The sequence below is a fragment of the Rattus norvegicus genome (genome assembly GCF_036323735.1).
Source record: "Rattus norvegicus strain BN/NHsdMcwi chromosome Y unlocalized genomic scaffold, GRCr8 chrY_unlocalized_5, whole genome shotgun sequence".
NCBI classification, from domain to species: domain Eukaryota; kingdom Metazoa; phylum Chordata; class Mammalia; order Rodentia; family Muridae; genus Rattus; species Rattus norvegicus.
In genome coordinates, this window is record NW_026947408.1 from 756,850 (window position 1) to 782,501 (window position 25,652).

Consider the following 25,652-nt stretch of genomic DNA (forward strand, 5'->3'; position numbering starts at 1 on the left):
CTATTATTCCTGCACACTGTGTGTGTGTGTGTCATTGTGTACCTGTGTATCTTTTGTGTGTATGTGTTTGTGTTTGTGTCCTTAAATGGTTAGTTTGTATGAAATTTACAGAAACCTTGTCACTGAAAGAAGTCTATGTAAGAAATCTATAAAGTGTGGATGGGGCATAATCCAAATGTTCTGCCATAAAGTGGCCTTCTAGAAAGAGTAGCATAATCTTCAGTAAAAGAATATGCTTGACAAAGAAGTGCAGACTGACAGGAACTTGATGTAGATCTCTCCTGAGAGACACAGGCGAAATACAGCAAATACACAGGCAAATGCCAGCAGCAAACCACTAAACTGAGAACGAGAATCCCGTTGAAGGAATGAGAGACAGGATTGGAAAGGTTTGAAGGGGCTTGAGACCCCATATGAACAACAATGCCAAGGAACCAGAGCTTCCAGGTACTAAGCCACTACCTAAAGACTATACGTGGACTGATCCTGGGCTCCCACCTCATAGGGAGCAATGAATAACCTTGTATGAGCACCAGTGGAAGGGCAAACCCTTGGTCCTGCTAACACTGAAACCCCAGTGAACGTGATTGTTGGGGGGAGTGCGGTAATGGGGGGAGGATAGGGATGGAAACACCCATATACAAAGGGGTTTAGGGGTAAGAAAGCAGGGTTAGGGGAATGTTGGCCAGTAAACCGGGAAAGGGAATAACAATTGAAATGTAAATAAGAAATACTCAAGATAATAAAGAAAAAAAATCTGCTTTTAAACAAAATTTGGAGGAAATACCCCGACATGTCTACATTATAACTGTGTACTGTGTCATTGTTTTCTTGTTTTCTGTGGTCACACTTGTGGCCTTTGAAGCCAAGCTGCATCCCGTGGATCTGTAAATAAGCTAAGACAGACTTTCAACTCAGTCACATGAAGCATGTGAAAGGCGTGACAAGACAGTTGCAGTCATTGTGACACTGCCATCCCAATGGATACATGTAACTGTTGAAAAATCACAGAGTGGGATGCTCAAGTCTGAACTTTAACACCCAGCTAGGAAAAGAATAACCTATCAGTTCACTTCCTGAGTACCATCCACAAGCAAAGGGTAGGCTCAGATGAAGTACTGTTGAAGAAATTTGCTCTTCCTTGTGAGCAGCATCTGAGGGTATGTGGAAGACCATTCAGCATCCTGTGACACGGGAGACCAGAGTAATGAGAAGCAGACAGAGGGGACAATTCTGTTTTTTTTTTTCTGGACCACCATAACTACATTTTCCAGTCTATGGATTTGCTCATTGAAATCGTGTGTCTCACATTGGCAAAGGCCAAGCTGTATGAAGCCTCAATATCAAAACTGGATCCAAGGTCCTTTCTTAGTTACTGAGATTTACAGGCAGTCTACCATACCTTGTCTTCTAGATTCACAAATTCTTTTCTGGCTTCATGTACTTAAGGCATATTCTTTCATTCTCTCTATGTGTCTCTCTCTCTGCCTCTCTGTCATATTTTTTTCCTCTATCCTACAACAGTCTTTACTAATGTTAATGTATTTCTTTCCAGTTTATACCCTTCCTTATCTCATAAACCCCAGGGTAATCTGAACTTGGAGTCCTCTGGAGAACCACAATTAGAAATAGAGTTGACATCCAAATCTACTAGACAAGAACAACTGTGAAGATGCAGAATATTCAACAACCCCCAACAAGCATAGAGTCCAATACACATGTATAAAAAGAAAATTTTTAGATATTCAAGAAATGCATGTCAGGCTGACCATAGGTTGGCTTCTCTTTGCTGAGACTGCCAGCATCATGACAAAGGTTACATGGGGCTTTAATAAACATGTATAGTTTAATAATACCTAGACTCTACCCTACTTTACCATTCCCTGTCTGTATGTTTCTAATAGATGCTTTCCAGAAATGTAGTAGTGACACCCTTTCAAGAGTATAGACGTTGTCACATGTGGCACCCAACAGAAGAATTTGACTTTTATTCTATGGGTGAAGCTCCTTATGATTGATCTACAACATACTTGTCCCCATGACTGATGCTTTGTTTTGGTGTGTGTGTGTGTGTGTGAGTGTGTGGGTGTGTGTCTGTGTCTGTGTCTGTGTCTGTGTCTGCCTGTCTGTCTGTCTTTGTCTCTGTCTGTCTCTTTCCTCCGCAGGATACCTCTCCATAGTACAGCATGACTTCTTAATTTCATTCCAAGGTTGACTCATCATGCTTCCTCTGTTTTTGAGGTCTCAAATTGCACCTATGTTAAGCAATGCACCTGTAGCCTGATCTGTGAACTGCTGCTCACATCATAAAGAACCCCATGACTAAACATGTTATTTTTGAGGCTCTGAACAATGTTTTTGCCTGAATTTACATAATTATTCCAATTTTTTTACTCCCTCAACTAAACTGTACTTCTCTGTGGATCTTTCCAAAGTCTTTGCTTACTTGTATTTATCTATGTACCAGCTCTACAAGGAAGGCATAATCCCAACTCTCCAGCATTAGTTAGGAGGAGCAATGGATGAGGAAATTGGATAAAATGATCATTTAGCTAAAGAAGATGTCTGCTTAGAGTGATTAACTGTTTAGAATCGTTGCATAAATGACAATCATACTGACCTAAGTTCTCAACTTCCTTTCTTCATTGTCATTTTCAGTGTGCATAGTAAGGTCGGGATGAACAATTTCTGAGCTTTGTTTGCAAGTTTAGGCTTCAGTATCTGTACATGTAGGTAGGAAAAAATTCAATTAATCAGTCATATCTCCATTTTTAGAAGGTAGAGTGATGGAAAGTCTTCCCTTGTGTCTCAGCAAAGGTACTGGAAAGGCCAACTTGGCTTGTTGATTTGGAGAATATCTGGTTAATGGATAGTTATGTACTGTTGAAGGGGACACTCCTCTGGTACACTATTGCATGCCTGGAATTCCATGGTATTCTTTGTGATGTCACTAGTGTTATGGAAACAGAAGCTGCCCTTTGGTATTTTGTTAATGCTTATTGTTTTAGACACAGACATGTTTTCTAGGATTATCGAGTTATTTACAGGAAAAACAGAGTGCATGGAGAGATGAGAGAGAGAAAAAAATGATATTAGGACTTCTTTCTTGTTATAAATATGCAAAATAAATAATCTGGTGTAAAGCAGAGAGAGTAAGCCCTGAGCCAGTACTGGGGAACTTCCTGGAGAAGCTGTGCTTGGGTCAGACCTTCTAGGAGCAGGACTTATGGTCTGAAACATCTGGACTTTTAAAGAAGGGACCAAGCGTCAAGAATATCTGATGAATATTTGGCAGACAGCCAGAAATTGACAAGCATGCAGTTAGTATGCTATGAGTTCCTTAATTTCACTCTGAATGAGAAAGATATCCAATAGGAGCCACACAGATAAATCTTCTACTCTCAGGGTAGAGTATAGGACTTCATCTACAGACGATTATTGTACAAGTCATTGACATGTTGTGACAAGGAGAGAGAGAGAGGGATACTCCCCTGGAAATGTATCAAGATTTCAGACTCATTTTTCTTGAACATACATGATTAGGGCTTGGTTGTCCTAAGAACTATGGACTACAGAACTTACCTGCATATGTCTAGCAATCATCGTTGGAGGCAGGAGAGTAGCTAATAGGTCCAACTTGAAAAGAGCTTTCTTACTCTCTCAGTGCTTCAAAGTGTCTGTAGATTTCCCCTTTCCTCCATGCTTTGTTGGGGGACTCAGAATGGTCTCTCCTGTGACTGGGCCATTAATATGCATGTTCCCTTGTGTTTATCTACAGGGTCTGCTGGGAAGGCATCATGCCAACCTTTCACCATCAGTGAGCATGTTCAGCAGATTAAGAAGTAGGAGAAACTGACTATTGAGCTCAAGAAGAAAACCTGTGAGTTGGGTAAACTTCCAGGAATACTGACCCTTGGCATCAGCAGAATTTGAACAAAAGATAGTTATTACACCCAGTCATTCCTTGATCGTCTTGACCCCTCTGTGTTAAACCCAGTATTCTCACATCAGAAGAAACTGCAACTCCAACGTCCTCATGCACAAACACACTTTTCTGATGTGCCTCTCAAAAGTAGAACTTGAAGGTAGGATAGGAGTGTAATGGAAGCTATTTCATTTCTCAGAAAAGCAGAAGCTGTGTTTGAATAACAGATGAGATATGGCAAGCAGTGTGTGAGCTCTCATCCTGGATTTTAATAGAGAGAGATGCATTTTCTGTCCTCAGAGGAACACAGAAAGTTGGTCAGCTACAGAAGCACAGTAACTTAAACTTAGATAAGTAAACTTTTGTTTTTTTATTTATTTTAAAGATTTATTTTATTTGATTTTTATGAGTATACTGTACCTGTCAGACTCACCAGACTCACCTGTCATTATGAATGGTTGGATGCCACGATGAGTACACTTGGAATTGAACTCATAACATTTGGAAAGACAGGCAGTGTTCTTAAATGCTGAATAAACTTCCTAGTCTAAACTACTACTACTACTACTACTACTACTACTACTACTTATTATTATTATTATTATTATTATTATTATTATTATTATTATTACTATTATTGTTAAGCAACCCTAGATAGATCAAAACTTACCCTCCTCTAATGTTCTTCCCCCTTCCCTGTTTGAAGAAGATCTTAGAATAAAGAAAGTCACCATAATATCTGCCCCTCGACCTCAGCATTAAAAAATGAAAAATTTTACTTTTTCTTAGCTATGGAGATTTTCTTGTTGACTGGGCTCATAGATTCAGACCTGAAGTCAGGGATAATATGGACAATGGAGATCCATTTGAAAGAAGCTGCTTAACTTGGAGGAACAGGGAAACAGTGAGCAAGAGTAAGATGTTTGTCCACCACCTGATCCCTTGCTGAGAACAAAGTCTCCTCTTCACAGCCTGAAAACTGGGCAGGCTGGGTAAGTAGGCATAGCTAACAAACCAATCCAATTGTGTAAATATTTGTACATATACAGGGTATAAAGGGAGAGCATTTCATTGACTAAGTTGAATACAAACCCTGTCCACTATGTTCTTATATCTTGCAAGGAAACTTTGGTGTATTTTGTCTATCCTGGGATCCAGAAAGATCGCTTCTCACTCTCATTGTGATTTCTTCCCTCATATGACCCTTAAGAGTACTGAGGAAGTCAGAGAAAAACACAGACAACAATAATCTACATTGTAGAGATCAATTACTTCTCATAAGAAACACTTCCTCATAGCTGTGAATTCAGCAGAGGGGCAAGCTGCAAACAATGCTTGATATTGCATCTGAAGTCTGGTATACAGGCTCATTGACTAACTATTCTATTGGAGAAAGGAAACATCAAAAGTTAGTATGAGAACAAAAAAAAGACTTAAAATTGAATCAGAACTCTGATACATAGCAGTAAGTGTTCCCAGTGAGGGTCACAAATAACATGAAGGGTATTACTTGAGCAAGAGTTACTCTGCTGGAGTCCTCATATTTCATATTTACTTGAAAATCTGTCACAGCAAACTATATTGATATCATACAATAGTCCAGAGAGACCATACCCAAAAGTATATAATTCCTACTGAAATAAAGTGTTGATAATACTGCACATCACACATTTGTATGTGAGTCTAAAATTAATGTTCTACATAGATGAAAGCATTCCCACAATCCTTATCTTAGTCACTTGATTTTTTTTTTTCGTTTGGAAAATGGCTGAGTATTCTTCAGTTCCACACCTGAACTGAACTGACTCTTCCTCAGACTGTATACATAGTGGACATCTGAGTAGCAATTGACATTTTTAGCCAGGTTGGTCTCCCCATGGATCTTTTTGGGCATGAATAAGCATGCATAGACATATTTTACTAAAGGATTCATGTAGTAGCCTAAATATTACAGGATCCCATTGCTGTAAATAATTTTATTTTACACAGCAGAAGGAAGGTGTATCAAAGGCTGTGTATCAAACGTTGTAGATATTACACCATCCATAGATGATAATATATCAAGAAGAATCCCTTAGGATTACACACATTGATCTAGAAACTCACAGACGATTCTAATCTGGGACAGGTAATCACTTGGCTTGGAAACTTACAATAATATAATGCTCCAGATCTATGTGGAGTGTTAATAGATAATGAGAAACCACCTAAAAAGCATATGCATAAGTACAAGATGCTATTCAAAAATTATCCAGAGGGAGTTTGGCAACCTACATTCAGCACAAAGAGATTGATTCGTCACTTCACAGATTCTGATCAGATCAATTTAGTATTGAGAAAACTATATGAGAACTCACTTGCGTATCCCATGACTGTACAACTAGGTAGTCACAGCAAACATGACATTCAGGAAGCATAGCTTGAACTTGCCAACAATGGACAGAGTGCATTTAGCTGACGAAGTCTGACCATGAAACTCATATTTCCGAAAAACCATTTAGGTTTGAATTTACAGAACAATGAATACTTAATGAGTTTTGGGACAAAATTCTAATCTAAAGACTACAAAATTATTTATCAATAAGCTCTTAATCCCTATGGAGAGATTAATGGTAGATATAATGAATTTAATCTGTAGCCCAGAGTTATAAATAATTGGTGCAATGTGAGGTGATTTGGTATGTTTAAGAAACATGCAAAAAAGGGAGGTCATTCTATCTTTGAACAGATTTGCTTCTAAAACATTTAGCATGAGTTACTGTGGAATGACCTAGACACATACATGCACATATCCTACAATTAATTGATTTGTTCTGTTCTGTGTGTGGTATGCCGGACTAATCCAAGGTAGGAAGTATATAATGCACAAGTATTTTAAACCCAATACCAATGAAAATAAATCAGAATTCCTCTTGTGAATGCCATCCTAGATGAGTTAATCCAGATCAAAAAGTAAAAAATGAGTTACATATTCACTTTAATCTGAATGTTAATTCTCTAAACTGTGTATCTGTATGATCATTTTGTGTAAGAGTCTAGTGAAACAGACTGTATATATTTTGAGAAGTGCAAGTGTACTTATGTATTGCTGAAGGACACAGTCAGGAACAGGAATATCAACTGTGAAGAGACAGGGAAAAGGGCAACAATGAAGGGAATGTAGTACATACAGTTAAATTGAGAGACATTTGAGGCATTGAATGGAAAACTAATGGAGTAGAAAGACAATTTTTTTTTAAATTTTCTATCAAGTAACTAAATATTTGCTATAGTTCCAAGGGCAGAAGATAAAATATTGAATGGGTTTATCTATGTGAAATTCGAATAATAAGTAAGTCACAACAATTTTGGATTTCAACTTTCAGTAAACCTATGTTACAAATACTGACTGTATAGTCATTAAGGAGAGAGATGTGAACATCTCTGTTGGAAACATACATATCTTATATTATAAACATTGGAAGTGCAAAATAATCTATGTATTTGTTTACATTTCAAAGTCATTTCCCAAACTCTTCTTTCTTTCTTGAATCCCCCAAGCCTTTCCGATGCTGTTTGTTTCTATGATGGTGCTCCTCCATCTACATGCCCACTTCACTTTAGCCATCTAACATCCCCCTTCTCTGGGATATGACATTTCCACAAGACCGATTGCCTTCCTTTCCAGAGATTAAAGATTGGACAGTTGTTTTCTCCATATGCTTTGCTATCTATATAGCAGTAACCATGTACTGGCCAAGTATACTCTCGTTGGTAAATTTCCTGAGACTCTGAAGGATAAACTTAATTGACACTCTTGTGTTTCATATTTGTTTCCAATCCCCTTAAGATCCTTTAGGCATTAGACTAACTCATCTTATGTGGCTGTCAGTTTTCTGTCAAATGTTTAGCTGTATCAGCATCTGTCTCAGTCAGATGATGGCAGAGCCCCTCAGAGGACAGACATATTAGGGTCTTATCTGCAAGCACATCTTGACATCAGGAATTGTTCGAGGATTTAAGGTCTGTGGATGAAATGATTCTTATGGTGAGGTAGTCTCTGAAGGGGCTTTCTTCATTCTCTGCTCTTTTCTTTTACTTTTTTTTAGGCCTTGCATATTTATAGGTTAAAAATTTTGAGCTGCATGGGTAGCACCATCCCTTCACTTGGGTCATGTGTTGCTACAAGAGGCAGTCTCTAGTTGTTCTATCTCTTTGCTGCTTAGTATTTAAACTACTATCATCCCAGTAGGTGTATAGGAGCCTTTTGCATTCCTGAAATCTGGGACTTTCCTGGGGATACCCAAGGTCACCACCCACCATTGATGATTATTGTTATTTATTCCACTTTTCCTCTGGATTTCTCTCTTGTCTCTTTTCATTGTTGCTATCCCCCTCCCTACTTTGTCTATCCTTCTCTACCTCTACCTAGGTCCCTTCATCCCTCTGCCTTCTAAGTTTGTTGCAAGCATCCATAATTGGATTTCTTTCATGTTACCCTCCATGTGATAAAGGATTTGAATACTGGGTATTCCTAACTTTGTGGCTAACACCCAATTGTCCCTAAGTACATTCCATGATATGACCTTTTTGTACTCTGTTACTTCACTATTTTCCAGTTTCTTCCCTTTGTGTACAGTGTTCTTGGTGTCCTCATTTTTAATACCTGAGTCGTGTTCCTTTGTTTTATTATAGCACACGTTCTCTATTTATTCCTCAGTGGCGATGACATATTTCACGATTGGTTCCAGCATTTGACTAATATGAGTAAGACTGCTTTGAACATGTTCAAACACATGTCCTTGTTATATGTGGATCAAGTGTGGGCATATGTGTTGAAGTGAGTGGTAAAGCTGGGTCTTCAGTAAAGCTATTTGCAATTTTCTCTGACCCTCCACCTTGTTATCCAAAGTGGCTATAGAGCTACTAATCCCACCAGCAGTGGAGGAGTGTTCCACTTTGTCTACATCCTAGACCACTCTGCTACTGCATCAGTTTTTTATCTTAGTCATTCTGATTGGTGTAATGTAGAATCTCTGGTTCATTTTGATTTCCTTTTTTCTCATAACTCTGGATGTTGAACATTTTTTGATATGTTTCTCAGATATTGAGTTACATCAGTTAAGGATTCTTGGTTTAGCTCTCTAACCCATTTTAAAACTTTGGATATTTGGTTGTCTGGGGCAGTAAGGAAGGGAGTGTCCATGTGGAGGAGACAATCACTAAAATGCGGGAGTGGGAGAGACTAGGGGTGATGAAGAGGAACCCAGGAAAGATAAAAACATTTGAAATACAAATGAGAAATACCCTATTTAATGAAAATGAAAAAAAAGAATAAACTTACACTTCTGAAATCTTACTGTTGAATAAATATTGCTTTTGAGATTTTAAACATTTATTTCCTATGTAAATTAAAATTGTATGTGCAAATAGAATACAATTGCTCAGTACTATATTATCTAGTTATGGAGCCTGAGAATTAAACTTATATGTTGTATAACTGTGTTTTAGAATATTTTTTGGAACTTATTTTAATTATTTCTAAACCTTATCTGAGCCTGACACTTTTTTATTGACTATGTCCAATTGTTTTTAGAAAGATACATAAAAGATATTTAATCTTTTCATAAACACTGACACATATACTTCAGCACTGACTCAATATGAATTAGGGTGGATATTATAAGGTATTATTAACCTACTGTTTTCATATAAACAAATTCTGTACCTATTCTTTTATTGGATCTTTTTACTTGTTTTACTGTAGGAAATATCAAAATATGCATTTGTATCCCATTATCATTTACTTGAAAATATTAATTATATTGATTGTAATATGGCCCAGATGCAGTGGAAAATGGGTGAAATGTGAGGACTGCTGAGAAACATAGGGTCTGCTCTTTGTTAAGCTTGTCATATATCAAAATAAGAGAGGTAGAGTGACTGATACTGATACGTAAAAATGAAGTAATTACAAATGGTGTATGTATTGTGAAAATGATAAGCAGTCTTCATATTTAAGATTTTTAATATTTAAATGGAAATTATTTTAGATTCCTTTATATGGATGTCCTTCTGAGGAGATTACTGGGTCTTAGTAACCAATACCCACAAGTATGACACCCTGATCTGCATATTGTTTTAAATTAATAATAACTGGAGTAGCAAAATGCTTGAAGAAAATTCATCCAGTATACTCCTGTCTGTTTAAAGATTGGATATGCAAAAGATGAAAAGAGTTATCTTTGGTTCCTTTATTGAATTTTCTTAATTGAAATGAATGTTTTCAAAAAGAAATATTAAAGAATATAGCCATTTTTGTCACAGGTTATTGTTAGTGTTCTCACTCTGTGTAATTTCACTATAGAGTCATGCAATACTGTTAGTATATCTGTGATATTCATCACATGAAATCAGCATGTTTAAACTGATAACATCCATAATGTAACCTGTACCAAATTTCCACTTTATTTCCTTTTCTGCTCTATTACACGTCGATGTCATTTTTTTTTAGCATTTACCATGGATTTATAAATAAACATGCTTATGTAGTCCACTCAGAATCACTTGTAAATATTATTCAACAAATAATATTCAATATGCAAGTTCAGGTCTTTCACACTTTTTGTTTAAAATTGCATGAAGCACTTCTCTGCATGAGGTCTTCTCCAAGCTCTGCTTTCTCTTCCAGAAGTATTCTTCCTATGATTCTTGTCACATAGCCAGCTTTCTGTTTTAAATCTGAGTAGAACTAGAACTTTGTAACAACTTTGTTTTTCTTGTCTAAAGATTCAATGGAACAAACTGTTGGTGGAAATTTATTGGGGGAAAATAGATCATTTTATTATCTCATTTAAAGAGCAATTATAAAATGGTTGATGTTGAAAATAGTACTGAAAACACGGAAGCGGTAGTGATCTCATTTGTGACAGAGAAATAATAATTACCTGTATGAGAGCAATGTTAGTAAAGATAAAAAATGATGGATCATGATTAAATTTCATGATAGCACATGAGGATCTCTTAGAGACTTAAATATAGTGATAAGATTTGAGGTAGAATGCACAGCAGGGTGGAAAGTAGCTGAAGATTTGCAAATAGAGACAAAGTATGATGTTATGCCTTTAAGTAACAAAGACGAGATGATGGGAGAATTTGACAGATTAATGTAAAGGAATCTAAGTATTTCATCTCTGTTAATTACCTGAGTGGAAGTGTTAAATAGACATTTTATTTTAAAATTACGGCTGATAAAGTTCCTTTAGGTATTAAGATATGTACATAATTCACATTTAAAATTGTGCTTCATATAAGAAGATATTTCACATTTAATAATTATTTCATGATTGATGATTCTGAGTATGTGATATTAATCTACTTATTATCTGTGATCTTTCATGTATGTAAATATGTATGTATGTATGTATCTTTCTATCATTCTGATCTATCACATATAGCAGTCCATTTGTTATATTTTCTAACTCACATAGGTCCTTTAGTATCCTGAAATTACATCACATGATGGAAAAGTTAATTAGATATGTCTCATGCTAAAACCCATATACAGTCACATTACCAAACTAAATCTTTGTGTTTTATGAAATAGATGAGGAAATTTGATATTATAAAAATTAATTAGCTACCTTGAATCTCTTTTCTGAACTGTAACTTTACAATGAATCAAAATTTATGAAACAGCTTTTAAAAATCTTGAGTACTAATGTATAGCTGTGAAAAGTTTCATAAAGTTAGAAAGTAGAGTGCATTTTATGTTACATAAATATATATATAAACACATATACACATACAAACAAATATATATATATATAAATGTGTCCACCTACACGTATATACATATATACATATAAACATATATACATATGCCCTTAAGTACACATACACAATTATATATATATGTGTGTGTGTGTGTGTGTCCCTATGTACACATACACATATACAAATGTATACACATATACATATATACATACATACATTCTTTACTAACCAAAAACTTTGCTTTTGAAAGAAATTGCCTAGGCATAATGTATATGGTTTAGTCAAATAAGAGAAAAATGATGTTATTGTCAAATGACTCTGTTTGAGTATTCATTTCTTCTTTTTTAACATGATGATGGTTCTACAAATCTGACTTTTGGTAATTGGAGATTATATGTACTACTCTAACTCATTCAAACTCTTACTCCAAAAATAAGTGATTACTTATTATGTTTCCAGTACATGTCTAGAAAATAGGTTTATAAAAAAATGAAGTTTCTGCTTTCCTTCAAGGGCTTCACCATCTAGGGAGGATATAGTCAAATATCATTATTTATTAATCCTATAATCTACTCTAAGTATTTCCTTCAAATTATATCATTTTGCTCCTCTAAAACTCGATTTAGGTATAAGTACACTTCATTTTTCAAATTCAAGAAAGAAAAGTGTGAAAAAGTCCCCTTGAGAATCAGGAGTACTGGAGTTAAAATTCAAGTTCACATAATATATTGCTTAAAATCATTTTTAAAAATGTATTATATGGGGTTGGGGATTTAGCTCAGTAGTAGAGCACTTGCCTAGCAAGTGGAAGGCCCTTGGTTCGGTCCCCAGCTCCGAAAAAAAGAAAATAGAAAAAAAAATGTATTATACTTGCTGTCTTGAGTCACCAAGTTCAATAATTTTCTTAATAAAACATAAAACAAAGTAAAATCCAAGGGAAATATATTATTTAGATACAATTCCAAATTGTTTTTCCACACACTTATTACCTTTCATATCTTTACATTTAACATAGAACTAGAAAAAAAAAACAAAAAAACAAAAAAACAACTCTACCACCGATTCCCAACAACCATGGGACAGTTGTTTGTAACGGATGGAATTTTATAGATGACAATTGAAATAAAACTGTGGGTTTGTGACCCTGCTGGTAGATGCATGAAAAAACATGTATATTTAGGTTGAGTTTCTACAATATAAACCAGATTAATCCCTACAACTAGATGGCATGTGCATTTGGCCAAACAGGATAGGAAAATTTGCAAATGAGCTCCATATCTTAAACACATTATTTTATAAACTTGCTTGAAATCATGCTTTTGATAATTATCATCTTGTCCAAAATCACCGACAGGCTAGCCCATTCAAAAACAAATTGTTATCACCTTTTGCCAATTAATTCTATTTTTTATACAAGAGTAAGAATATGTAACTGCTATTGAGATGGTTGTTAAGGGTTTCCAGTACCATTACAGCTCATAGGTTGTAAGTGTTTTTAAATTTTTATATTGGAAACATGGTCAAAGCAGGTACACTGTTTTGAATTTTCTCAACTGATCACATATTGGATTACCCGTTTCAAAATTAGCAGCAATAACTGTAAAGGATTTGGATAGTGTCAATCACTCTGAAGAGAAAATAATGTACAGGATTACTCAGCTACAGTAATGTATTTGTAGCAGCAGCAAACATTTCAAACATATGCTATTTTTTCCAAGGGAAAGTTGGCTACACAGACTATGGCAAACAAATGAAGCAGCAACAATGTTTGTGGATCTTGAGTCTCTGCTGATTTCAATTCCCTGAGAGAATCACAGCATAGAACTTCTCTCTGTCCAGGCTACGTACAGAAGCCTGGCTGTTCTACTAGGTTCTGCCACTGCTGCTGTTTCCTGTTTGTTATGACAACTCTGCAAAATTGAACTACTAGTGTATTCATGAAATGTTTGCTAATGGAACAAGCTGCCACTGATAAACTGTGTAATGTAATTCTGCTATCCAGACAACACAGATGGGAGTTGCTCCAATGAACCTATTTAAACAGGGCCACCACCACTAAACCCAATGCTTCCATCCTTCTTTTTTTTACCTTGGGTGGGAGGAGGGCTACAAAGGATGTTAAAGCTTTTAAGAGGCATCAGCAAATATTGATATTTGGAAAAAACAAAGTTTTAGTTTGAAGAGATATCAGCTGTGGGCTCTCCTTGGGGTGTAATATCACTCAAGAATTTGGAGTATCCTGCATGGAAGGACCCTGAGAATGCCAAGTTAACCGCAAAAAGACAGGTATTTTCTGGTCCTGCATATATCAGTGAATATAAAGTTTTTTTCAACACTGGTAATAAGCAGGAGGTTTGGAGCCTGGGGGGAGAGAGAATGAAGATGTTTACTATGCATGGCATCTCAGCTCCATAAACTAAAAGAGATCTGGATAAGAGAGGGAGTGAGAGACACACACCAGAGATGCTGAGCACTATAAAAAATGGTATATTAAAAGCATTTTATTTTATTTCTTGTAGGACAGTTAAAAAAGAACCCAAAAGCTATTCTTTTTAATCTTATTTAGCATTAGATAAATATCTCCTTTATAAGATAAGATAGACTTTTTTCTAAAGTACTTTGGTAACTTGAGACATTAAAAAATGAATTTTGCTTTCTTTTTCCAGAAGCCAATAGCAATGTACATGAAGAAAGTACATCAGTAGTGAGAAAGAAAATTGCTGCACTTCTTCAATAATCATTTCCTTAGGTAAGTGAAATTTTATCCAGGTCTTTCTGAAATAATCTAATTATTGTCATTTCCATCAGTATATGTAGAAGGAACCATGATATAAACAAATGGAATTCACTGCTAGAGAAAATCTCATTTAAGTAAAACCATATCTGTAAACTCAAGGAACTTTTCCAAGCAATTCCAATTGACATTCTTACACAAATTATTTTTATAATAAATGTAGTAAACAAAATACACCCATACATACAGTAATATCTTTGGAGTTAAGTTCACATCTTATTAATTAAACTATTATTACTTTGAAAGTAATAAAAGAGAATATGGATTGTGTTTGGTAGCAGGCCACAATCCAAAGCGTCAATCCCTTTATGGTAATCTAATAGATATGAATTTCATTTCTTCCAAGAATGTTTAAACAAGATTCATTCCTTTTAGTATTCCTAGTCTCTTGATTTCTTTTTGGATATCACAGATCCCATAATGGTTTGGTTAAAAATGTTCACTACGGCATGATAATAAACTTAGTCTTAGAAATTCTCTGTTAGTTGCTATCTCTGAATAAGGAAGTTTGAATCAGATAAACTAACTTGACTCCACAGAGATGTCATACTTCTCTAACTAGCATTTGCACAATTTTGCCCATAATACTGTGTCTTAGCCAGAGTTTCCATTACTTTTATGAAATACCATGACCAAGGAGGAAAAAAAGCAAGTTGGGGAAGAAAGTGTTTATTATAGTTTATATTTTCTCTTTTAAAATTTTACTTAATAAAATTTTAGAGTTCAGATTTCCTTCCTCTCAAAGCCCATATTCTGTTGTACATCCCATACCTTCTCCCCACATTCCCAACTGAATGAAGCTGTCTCCCACTCCACCCTCAGTCTACCAGACCTCTCCACTACCTGGGAACTCAAGTGTCTTGAGGGTTAAGTGCATCTTCTCTTGTTGTGTCCAGAACCAGCACTCCAATCTTAGAGGCCTCATATTAGCTGGTGCATGATGCCGCATTGATGGCTCAGTGTCTGAAAAATCACTGAGGTCCAGGTTAGTTAACACTGCTGGTCCTCCGACTGCGTTGCTCCCCTACTCAGCTTCCTCAGCTTTTCCCCAATTCAACCACAGGGCTTAGCAGCTTCTGTTCATTGGCTGAGTGTAAATGTCTGCATCTGACTCTTTCAGCTGCTTGTTTTTTCTTTGCTAATGCAGTCATGTCAGGTCCGTTTTGTGAACATGACAAAGCATGAGTAATAGTGTCAGGCCTTGGGGGCCTCTACTTAATCTGGTTCCCAGATATCGCGGGACACTGGAATTCCTTTTACTGAGGCTCCTCTCTGGTTTTGTCCCTTAAATTCTTTCAGACAGCAACAAATATGGGTCATAGTTTTGATTTGTGGATGTCAACCTTATCCCTCACTTGATGCTCTCTCTTCGTCATGGAGTTAGCCTCTACAAGTTCCCTCTACCTACTCCTGGACATTTCACTGAGTCCTGATAGTCTCTTACATCTCAGGTCTCTGGAATATTCTAGAGCCACCCCCACCTCCAAACTTTTAGTTCATGAGGTTGACTCTTTTCATTCATTCTGCTGGCACTCAAGACTTCAGTCAAATTCCCTACCAACACTTGAACATGTTCCCCTCTCCCTTACTGACTCCTTTCTCACACAGGCCCCTCACTCTTCCCTCCTGAGGTTCATTTCTTCTCCCGTTCAAGTGGGATTGAGATTCCTCTTTGGCTGTTCAGTTGGTTAAAATTTTATTTTTCCTTTTATAAAAATGGAATATTTTGTTTAATTTCAAATATTATTCACCTTTCTAGTTTTCCAGTCATAAGACTCCTATCCTTTCCCCAACCAGTTCTTCAATAAAGGTGTTCCCCTCACCAACCACTCACTTTCCCAGCACCCGTGACATTCCCCTACACTGGGGGTTCCAGCTTTGGTAGGCCTAAGAGCCTCTCCTTCCATTGATATCCAACAAAGCCATCCTCTACTACATATACATTTGAAGCCATAGTTCTGTCCATGTACAGTCTTTGAATATTGGTTTAGTACCAGAAAGCTATGGGTCGTTGGCATTGTTGTTATGGGCTTGAAAGCCCATTCAGTCCTGGTAATCCTTTCTCCAAATTTACAAACAAGAGGTTTGTTTGCATTCCACTGGTGTGCCAATAACCTTCACATCTGTAATTGGCATGGTCTACCTGGGTCTCTCAGGAAAGATCTATATCCATTTCCTGGCAGCATGCACTTCTTAGCGTCATCAATCTTATGTAGTTTTGTGGCAGATCTATCTATCCATCTATCTATCTATCTATCTATCTATCTATCTATCTATCTATCTATCTATCATCTATCTATCTATCTACCTCTATATCTGTCTCTTGTTATCTATATCTATATCTTTATGTATATCTTTATCTATATTTATATTTATATATCTTTATCTATATCTATATCCATATCTATATCTATATATATCTATATATCTAAATATATATATATAACTATCTAAATATATATATATATATAAAAATATATGTATGTATGTACATATATATATGTATATATGTATATATGTATATATGTATATATTTGGTGGCTCCTACAGCTATGTGGTTTGGTGGAATTTTAGGATGGATTCTGTAGAACTAGGTCAAAAATGTAGAAATGCCAATCAAATTCCTTCCTGTTATTATGGACCTATTGAAGTTGAGGTTTCTCTGGACATCAAGCCATTCCTCTTTCTGTCCATCCTTCTGAGTCTTGTGTTTCACCTGAGAAAGAATAGTGGTAAAACCGCCTAAACCCTTTTGTCTGGCCCTGGGAACACAGGAAGGTACATGTTTTAGAACTGATATCTAATAGGAGTAGAGATCTGCCTTCTATAGTACATGATGGCCTGTGCTTTACTGATGTCTCATAGTTTTTGGATAAAATAAGGATTTGGGAGTATTATTTGAAGTAGGAACACAATATTGACAGTTATATTCACTCTATAACTGGTCACGCTTTGTTGCTAATTTATTGCAAAAAATTAAATTGCAAAACGGAATTATTGAGTACATATTCAGAATATATATATATATATATATATATATATATATATATGTATATATATATGGTGTCTTCTACAACTATGTGTGTGTGTATATATATATATATATATATATATATATATATATATATGTATGTATATATAAATTCTCCTATAAAGGAAAGTACAATACGAAAATAAAATACAATGCTCAATCAATTAAAGGTCTGTAGGGAAAATAATGGCCTTTGGGAAACAGAGAAATCCTAGGAAATTGAGTGTATGTCACAGGAATGGACCTGGAAATAGAATTCTTATCCAGAATAAACTCCTCCACCCCATGTTCCTAGATCATTTCTACCCATGCCATGTGCCTGACTAACTTTCTCCATTCAAAGCATGAAAACACTAATGTAGGAAAAAGAAGTCTGTAGCTTTAAAGAGATAGAGTACATAAAACATTCCCCTGTGTCATAGGAGACACTTCTGGAAAAGGCACTCTCAAAACTGGTCACTGTTAGGAAAGCTGTTTAGCAGGTAGGCCACGGCAGTTCTCAGTGACATCATCATTAATCCCTCCCTCCAAAATCTCTTGTAACCAGGAGATCCCTATCTTCTCCTGTGATGTCACAAGTGTTGTTGTGTCTGTAACTGCCTCTCAGATATTCCTTCAGTACCTCTAGGGTTTACTAATTGGCCTTTAATTCAGAGTAAACAGCCTTTTGGGAGGGAGAACAAAGAGGATGAAAAGATCTGATATGGGAAGAAAAAAGGAAGCTGGCCTTCTGTCTTGGTATAAAAAAAAAGAAAAGAAATAAGTGGTCCTTGGAACAGCTCAGTGAGTACTTGGTAGGGATTTAGTGGGATTGAGAAAGAGACTGCCTTGATCTGAGCCTCCCACCTGTGGGAATCAGGAGTTGGGAGCCTCTCAGAAGCATCTGGACTTGCCTGTTTTTATTGTTCCTGGAAGTCAGAGAGTTTATATCATTAATTTCTTTATTCAATAGGCCAAGTGTTGTGAAGGGCACAGTTGTTTTCCTGACAGCTTATGGCCTTTACTCTTTTTGACAAGAAGAAAAAAGTCCTAAGGAAAAAGGTAGAGACAGATATAGTGTCTCTAGCTCAGAATAAACACCTCCATGTTTGCATATCTAAAGTGCAGTCTGAGAAGCAGCATTGCTATTAGGTGACACATCATCATCTCAGTCTTCCCACTAATATTTCCACTGACCACCACTTTACTTTTCTGAGTCAATAGGTATGATTAGCTGTCAGTTTTTTCTTCTTTTATTTCTTTCATTTTTTTATGTTTTAGCAATTTTATTGATTTTATTAACTTGATATTTCTATATTTACATTTAATATTATTTCATTTCCCATTTTCCTACCCAAAGGTTCCTACCCGTATCCTTCCCCTTTCTTCTCTAACCCCCCCCCCCAACTGTGCCTTCACATTCCCTTGAACTTGGAGACAAACCTAGAGAGGACCAATAGCTTCGGCTTCCATTAATGATGAACAAGGTCATCCTCTGCCACATGCAGTTTGATCCATAGTTCTGTCTGTGTACATTCACTGAATGTTGGTCTAGTATCAGAAAGCTCTGGTTCATTGACATTGTTGTTCTTACGGGATTTTAAGCTCCTTCACCTCTTGTAATCCTTTCTCAAAATCTGCCAGCAAGAAGTCTGTTTCAGTTCACTGGTTTGCTCTAGCATTAACTTCTGTAGTTGACATGATCTACCTGTGTCTCTCAGGAAATATCTATGTCCAGTTGCTGGCAGATTGCACTTTTTAGCGACATCAATCTTATCTAGTTTTGGAGGATATATACATATACATATATCCTCTTTTAGGTGGCTCCAAGAACTATGTGGTTGGGTGGAGGCAACATGGATTCTGAGCAACTAGGTCAAGAATATAGAGTTCAGAAACGACAGTGCCAAATAAACTCCCTCCTGTTCTTATGAACCAATTGAAGTTGAGGTTTCACTTGCTCTCAAGCCATTCTTCTTTCTGCCCATCCTCCAGTATCTTATGTTTGGCCTTCAGAGAAATAATGGTAAAATGTATGACCCTCAAGTCTAGCAATGGGAACACAAAAAGGTAGATCGTGTAGTACCGATATTAAAAAGTACTAGAAACTGAATTCCATAGTTGTTTTGTCCTTTGCTTTTTTGAAAATTAAATTGGACACAGAAGTTTTGAGTACACATACAGGAATATTAATAAAGTATCTTATCATTGAATGTACAATGAGAAAGTGAAATACAATATTCAATCAGTTAAGGTCTGTAGGCAAAATTCTGGCCTTTGGGAAATAGAGAAATCCTGGCATATGAACTGTGTATCACAGGAATGAACCTGGGAAACAAAAATTATCTAGAAGTATCTCCTCCACTCTATATTCCTAATTCGTTTCAAGCCATGCTAAGCCCCTGACTAACTTTGTCCATTCAGAATATATAACCTCTAATGAAGCAAAGAGAAATCTCTAGCTTTAAAGAGATGGAGTATGTAAAGGTTTCCACTGTTAGACAGGAGAAACTCCTGGAAATTGCACTCCAAATCTGTTCAATGTAAGGAAAGCTGTTTAGCAGGTAGGCCATGGCAGTTCTCAGTGACATCATCATTAGGACTCCCAGAAAAATCTCTTGTATCCTGGAGAGACCTCGCTTCTTCTGTGATGTCACCATTGTTGTACTGACTGCAACTGCCTATCAGATATTGCTTCAGTACCTTTGGGTCTTCAAATTGGCATCTAATGCATTGTAAATAGCCATTTGGGAGGGCAAACATAGAGGATGAAGTGATCAGACATGGGGTGTAGAAGGTGACCATCTGTCTAGGTATAAAAAGAAGAAACACGTGGTCAATGGGAAAGATCCTTGAGTCTTGGGTAGGTGTTGAGTAGGTTCACTGAAGAGATAGCCTTGATCTGGGAATCAGGAGCTGGGAGCCCCTCAGAAGCATCTGGACTTCCCTGCTTGTTATTTTTCTTTGTAGTCAGTTAGTTTATATAATTCATTTCTTTATCCCCAAAGCCAGGTTTTGGGAAGGGCACTCTAGTTTTTCCTGAGAGCTCATAGCTTTTATCCTTTTGTCAAAAAGGAAAAGGTCCTAACAGAAAAGGTAAGGCAAGTATTTTGTCTTCTGCACAGAGTAAATTCCTCCATGCATTGTATTCTAATAATGCAGTTTGTGTCTGTCACTGATAGCTGGAAGGGAGAAGTGCTTCTAGATGAGACTTCATCATATAAGTCTTTCAACTAGTAATACTCTGACTATCATTCCCTGACAGTGACCCCTTAAAATTCTGAGTCAATAGGTGTGAATAGCTGGAAGATTTCTTTTCTTTCATGTCTTTCATTTTTTTTTAATTTTTAACTAATTTTATTGCTTTTTTAATTGGATATATCTAAATTTTCATTTAAAATATTTCCATTCCCAGTTTTCTGACTGAAATATCCCTTACCGGTCCTCCTACACTTCTCTTATAACCACCCTTACTGCCCCTGGATATTCCCTTGAACTGGGAGTCAAAGCTAGGCAGAACAACGGGTTCTCCTTCCATTATCACCCAACAAGGCCATCCTCTGCAACATATGCAGTAAGAGCCATAGGATTGTTCATGTTCATTCTTTAAATATTGGTCTACTACCAGAAAGCTCTGTTTCATTGGCATTGTTGTTCTTATGGGTTTGAAAGCACCTTCAACTCTTCTAATCCTTTCTCAAAATCTACCAACAAGAAGTTCGTTTTCAGTTCACTGGTTTGCCACTAGGGTTCATTTTGTGGTTCTCCCTGCAGTTTTCTGTGTTTGATGCTAATTCAACTGCCTCAAAGTCAGGTGCATAGTCCTGTACTCAGAACTCAGGTTACTTCACAAGAACTACCTCCCCATTGAATGTGTAAAGTATAAGTGAGTGGCAGGAACAGGACAGAAGGAGGGTTAATTTGTGAGGAGAAGGAAGAATGGTCAGTAGAGATGTTTGAAGGAAGAGGAGGACACTAGAGGAAAAAAGAGGATTGTAAGATGACAGAGTGAGAAGCCATGGCAGGTGAATTTAAGATTCTGCTCTGTGTATTTACAAGTCGTTTTTAATATTCATAAAGGATGGGTAGTACCCTACGTGGTGTGTTTAAGTGGGCAATTATATCTAATCAACTAAATCAAAGATTATTGTGCTGTGTGTTTTTTATGTGAGGGTTTGAGTATGGGAGAGTGTGTGACGGCATGAAACACTGTGTAGCTGAGGAGTGGGAAGGTGTTTATGCCAAGATATCTAGCAGAGAATTTCAGACACTTCGGTGCCAGAGTTAGCAGGATAAAACAAATATTTCCTTTTTATTTTTATAGTTTTACAAGAATACAGTCACTTCCGTATATAATATGCTCTAGCTGTGTTTCTGAGGAAAAATCTATATTTGTTTCCTGGCAGAAAGCACTTCTTAGATTCATCAATCTTATCAGGTTTTGGTGATATATATGTAGGTGGCTCCTTCTGCTGCTTGGGTAGGGGGAATTTTCATATGGATTCTGTGTAACTAAGTCAAGAATGTAGAATCCACAAAGGACAATGCCAAATAGATTCCCTCCTGTTCTTATGAACCTATTGAATTTGAAGTTTCACTGGACCTCAAGCCATTCCTCTCACAGTCCTTCCTCTTCTATCTTATTATTCCTCAAGAAAAAATCATGGTAAAACATCCACAACCCTCTAGTCTGGCCATGGGAAAACAGTGAGGTAGATAATACAGAACAGATATCAAATGGGACTAGAGAACCTAATTCTATAGTCCATGTTGGCCTTCGCTTTACTGATATCTGGTAATTTTGGGATAACATAAGGACTTGGGAGTTTATCATTTCAAGTAGCTACACAATATTTACACTGTTATACTCATTCTATAACTGGGCCACCTTTCTTGCCAAAATCTTTGCAGAAAATGGAATTGGAAAACAATTTTTGAGTACACATTCAGCAATATTTATTAAGTCCCATATCGATAAATGTACATTAAGAAAGTGAAATACAATATTCATTCAATTGAAGGTCTGTAGGGAAAATACTGGCCTTTGGGAAATAGAGAAAACCTACAAAATTGTACTGTATTTCAAAGATTGTACCTGGGAATAAAGTTAATATCCAGAAGAATCTCCTCCACTCCATGTTACAAAATCTTTTCTACCCATTCCAAGCCCTTGACTAACTTTTTCCATTCAGAGCATGTATCCACTAATAAAGCAAAGAGAAGTGTCTAGCTTTAGAGAGATGGAGTACATAAAGATTTCCACTGAATCTCAGGAGACATAACAGGAAAGGGCACCCTCAAATCTGATCAATGTAAGGAAAGCTGTTTAGCAGGTAGGCCATGGCAGTTCTCAGAGACATCATCATTAGGCCCTGCCTGAAAAATCTCCTGTAACCTGGAGAGCTTTATCTTCTTCTTTGATGTCTCTAGTGTTGTCAAGTCTGCATCTGCCTCTCAGGTATTCCTTCAGTACCTCTAGGGTTTAGTAATTGGCATCTAATTCAAAGTAAACAGCCATCTGGGAGTTAGAACAAAGAGGATGAAGAGATCAGAAATGGGGAGAAGAAAGCTGCCCTTCTGTCTTGTTCAAAAAAAAAAAGGAAGAAATATGTGTGCTTGGGAAAGCCCAGTGATGCCACGGTAGGTTTTGAGTGGTATTGCTTAACAGATAGCATCGATCTGAGCCTCCCACATATGGGAATCAGGAACTGGGGTCCTCTCAGAAGCATCCGGACTTCTCTGTTCTTATGGTTCCTGGAATTCAGAGAGTTTATATCATTCATTTCTTTATTGGAAAAGCCAAGTGATGGGAAGGGCACTGTTGTTTTCCTGAGAGCAAATGACCTTTATTCTTTTTCACAAGAAGAAAAAGGACCTAAGGAATAAAGGAAGGAAAAGTATTGTGTCTCTTGCTCAGAGTAAACTCCTCCATGCTCCTGTTTCTTATATTTTGCCTTAAGAAAGAATCATGATAACACATCTACAGCCTTCAAGTCTGGCCATGGGAACACAGTAAGGTAGATCGTGTAGTACCGATATCAAATATGACTAGAGAACAGAAATGTATAGTCCATGTGGACATTTGCTTTATTGTTGTCTGGTACTCTTTGGATAAAATAAGGATTTGGGACTTTATCATTTGAAATAGGTACACAGTATTTGCACTGTTATACTCACTCTATAGCTGGGCCCACGTCATTGCCAAAATCATTGCAGAAAATGGCATAGTAAAACAGGATTTTTGAGTACACATTCAGGAATATTTATAAAGTCCCCTATCAAGGAATGTACAAATGATAAGTGAAATACAATATTCAATCACCTAAAGGTCTGTAGGGAATATACTGGGCTATACAAGGCAGAGAAAACTAGAAAATTGAACAGTATATCACAGGAATAGACCTGGAATTAAGTCCTCCTCTCCAAGTTCCCAGATCATTTCTACCAATACCAGGACCCTGACTAACTTTCTCCATTCAGAGCATGTAACCACTATGGAAGAAAAGAGAAGTCTCTAGCTTTATAGAGATGGAGTAATAAAGTTTTCCCCTGTGTCACAGGAGACATACCTGGAAACGGCACTCTCGAAACTGCTCAGTGTAAAGAAAGCTGTTTAGAGGTAGGCCATGGAAATTCTCAGTTACATCATCATTAGGCCCTCCATGAAAAAATCTCTTGTATCCTGGACATCCCTAGTTTCTCCTGTAATATCATGTTGTCATGTCTGCAATGCCTCTCATATATTCCTTCAGTACCTATAGGATTTAGTAATTGGCCTCTAGTTCAGAGCAAACAGCATTTTGGGAGTGAGAACAAAGAGGATGAAAAGCTCAGAGATGGGGAGAAAGAATATGGCCTTCTGTCTTGGTATAAGAAAAAAGAAGAAATATATCGACCCTGGGAAATCTCACTGAGTCTTTGGTAGGAGTTGAGTAGGTACGTTGAAGAGATACAACTGATCTGATCCTTCCACACATGGGTTCAGGAGCTCAGAACCTGTCAAAACTAACTGGACTTCCCTGCTTCTAGTGATTCCTTGAACTCTGAGAGTTTATATCATTAATATATTTATCACAAAAGCCAGGTGTTGAGTAGGGCACTGTCCTTTTCCTTAGAGCTCATGCCTTTTATATTTTTGCCCAAAAGAAAAGGGTCCTAAGGAAGAAGTGAAAGAAAATTATTGTGTCCTCAGCTCAGAGTAAACTCCTTAATTATTGGATTACCTATGGTGCAGTTTGTGTCTGATACTGGTATTTGGGAGTTAGACATGTTTATAGTACATCATATCAGTCTTTCCACTAGGATTACTCTGACTGCAATTGCCTGATTTTGACCCTTTAGATTTCTCATTCAATATGTATGATTAGAAGGCAGTTTTCTTATCTTTAACTTATTTAATATTTATTATTTTTAGCAAGATTTTTTTGCTTTTTTAATTTGATTTTCCATATTTACATTTCAAATATGTTTGCCTTTCCCAGTTTCCTGTCCATAAGATCCCTAACCAGTCCCCCTACCCTTCTTTTATAATCCCTCTTATTGCTCTTTGAAATTCCCTTGAATTGGTAATAAAACCTAGTTTAGACCAAGGGCATCTCCTTCCATTGGTGCACAACAAAACCATTCTCCGCTACATATGAAGTGGGAGCCATAGTTCTATCCATGTACAATCTTTGAATATTTGTATACTACCAGAAAACTCTGGTTTGATGGCATGGTTTTCCTTATAGGATTAAAAGCTCCTTCAGCTGTTGTAACCCTTCACAAAATCTACCAACAACAAATGGGTTTTCAGTTCACTGGTTTGCCACTAACATTCACTTCTGTATTTGACATGCTCTAACTGTGTCTCTCAGGAAAGACCTATATTTGTTTCTTCTAATCATGCAATTCTAAGATTCATCCATCTTATCTATTTCGGTGGCTAATATATCTATCTATATAAATATCTATATCTATATCCATATCTATAATCTGTATATCTATATATCTATATATCTATATATCTACATATCCATATATCTATATAACTATATATCTATATATCTATATCTGTATATCTGTTTATCTATATATCTATATATCTACATATCATCTATAAATACAAATATATATATCTATATCATCTATATACACACATTTATATGTATACACACACATATATATAT

The 25,652-nt window shown here is 36.5% G+C and overlaps 1 long non-coding RNA gene across 1 annotated transcript in view; it reads left to right on the plus strand.

The window, feature by feature from the left end:
* Positions 1–3,777: 3,777 nt before the first annotated feature.
* LOC134484768 (uncharacterized) overlaps positions 3,778–25,652 on the plus strand; it is a 43,972-nt gene continuing 22,097 nt past the window's right edge. The window contains exons 1-3 of the long non-coding RNA XR_010062536.1: positions 3,778–3,880; positions 4,715–4,917; positions 14,347–14,429. This is a non-coding gene — a long non-coding RNA (uncharacterized LOC134484768). The remainder of the gene's footprint in view (positions 3,881–4,714; positions 4,918–14,346; positions 14,430–25,652) is intronic.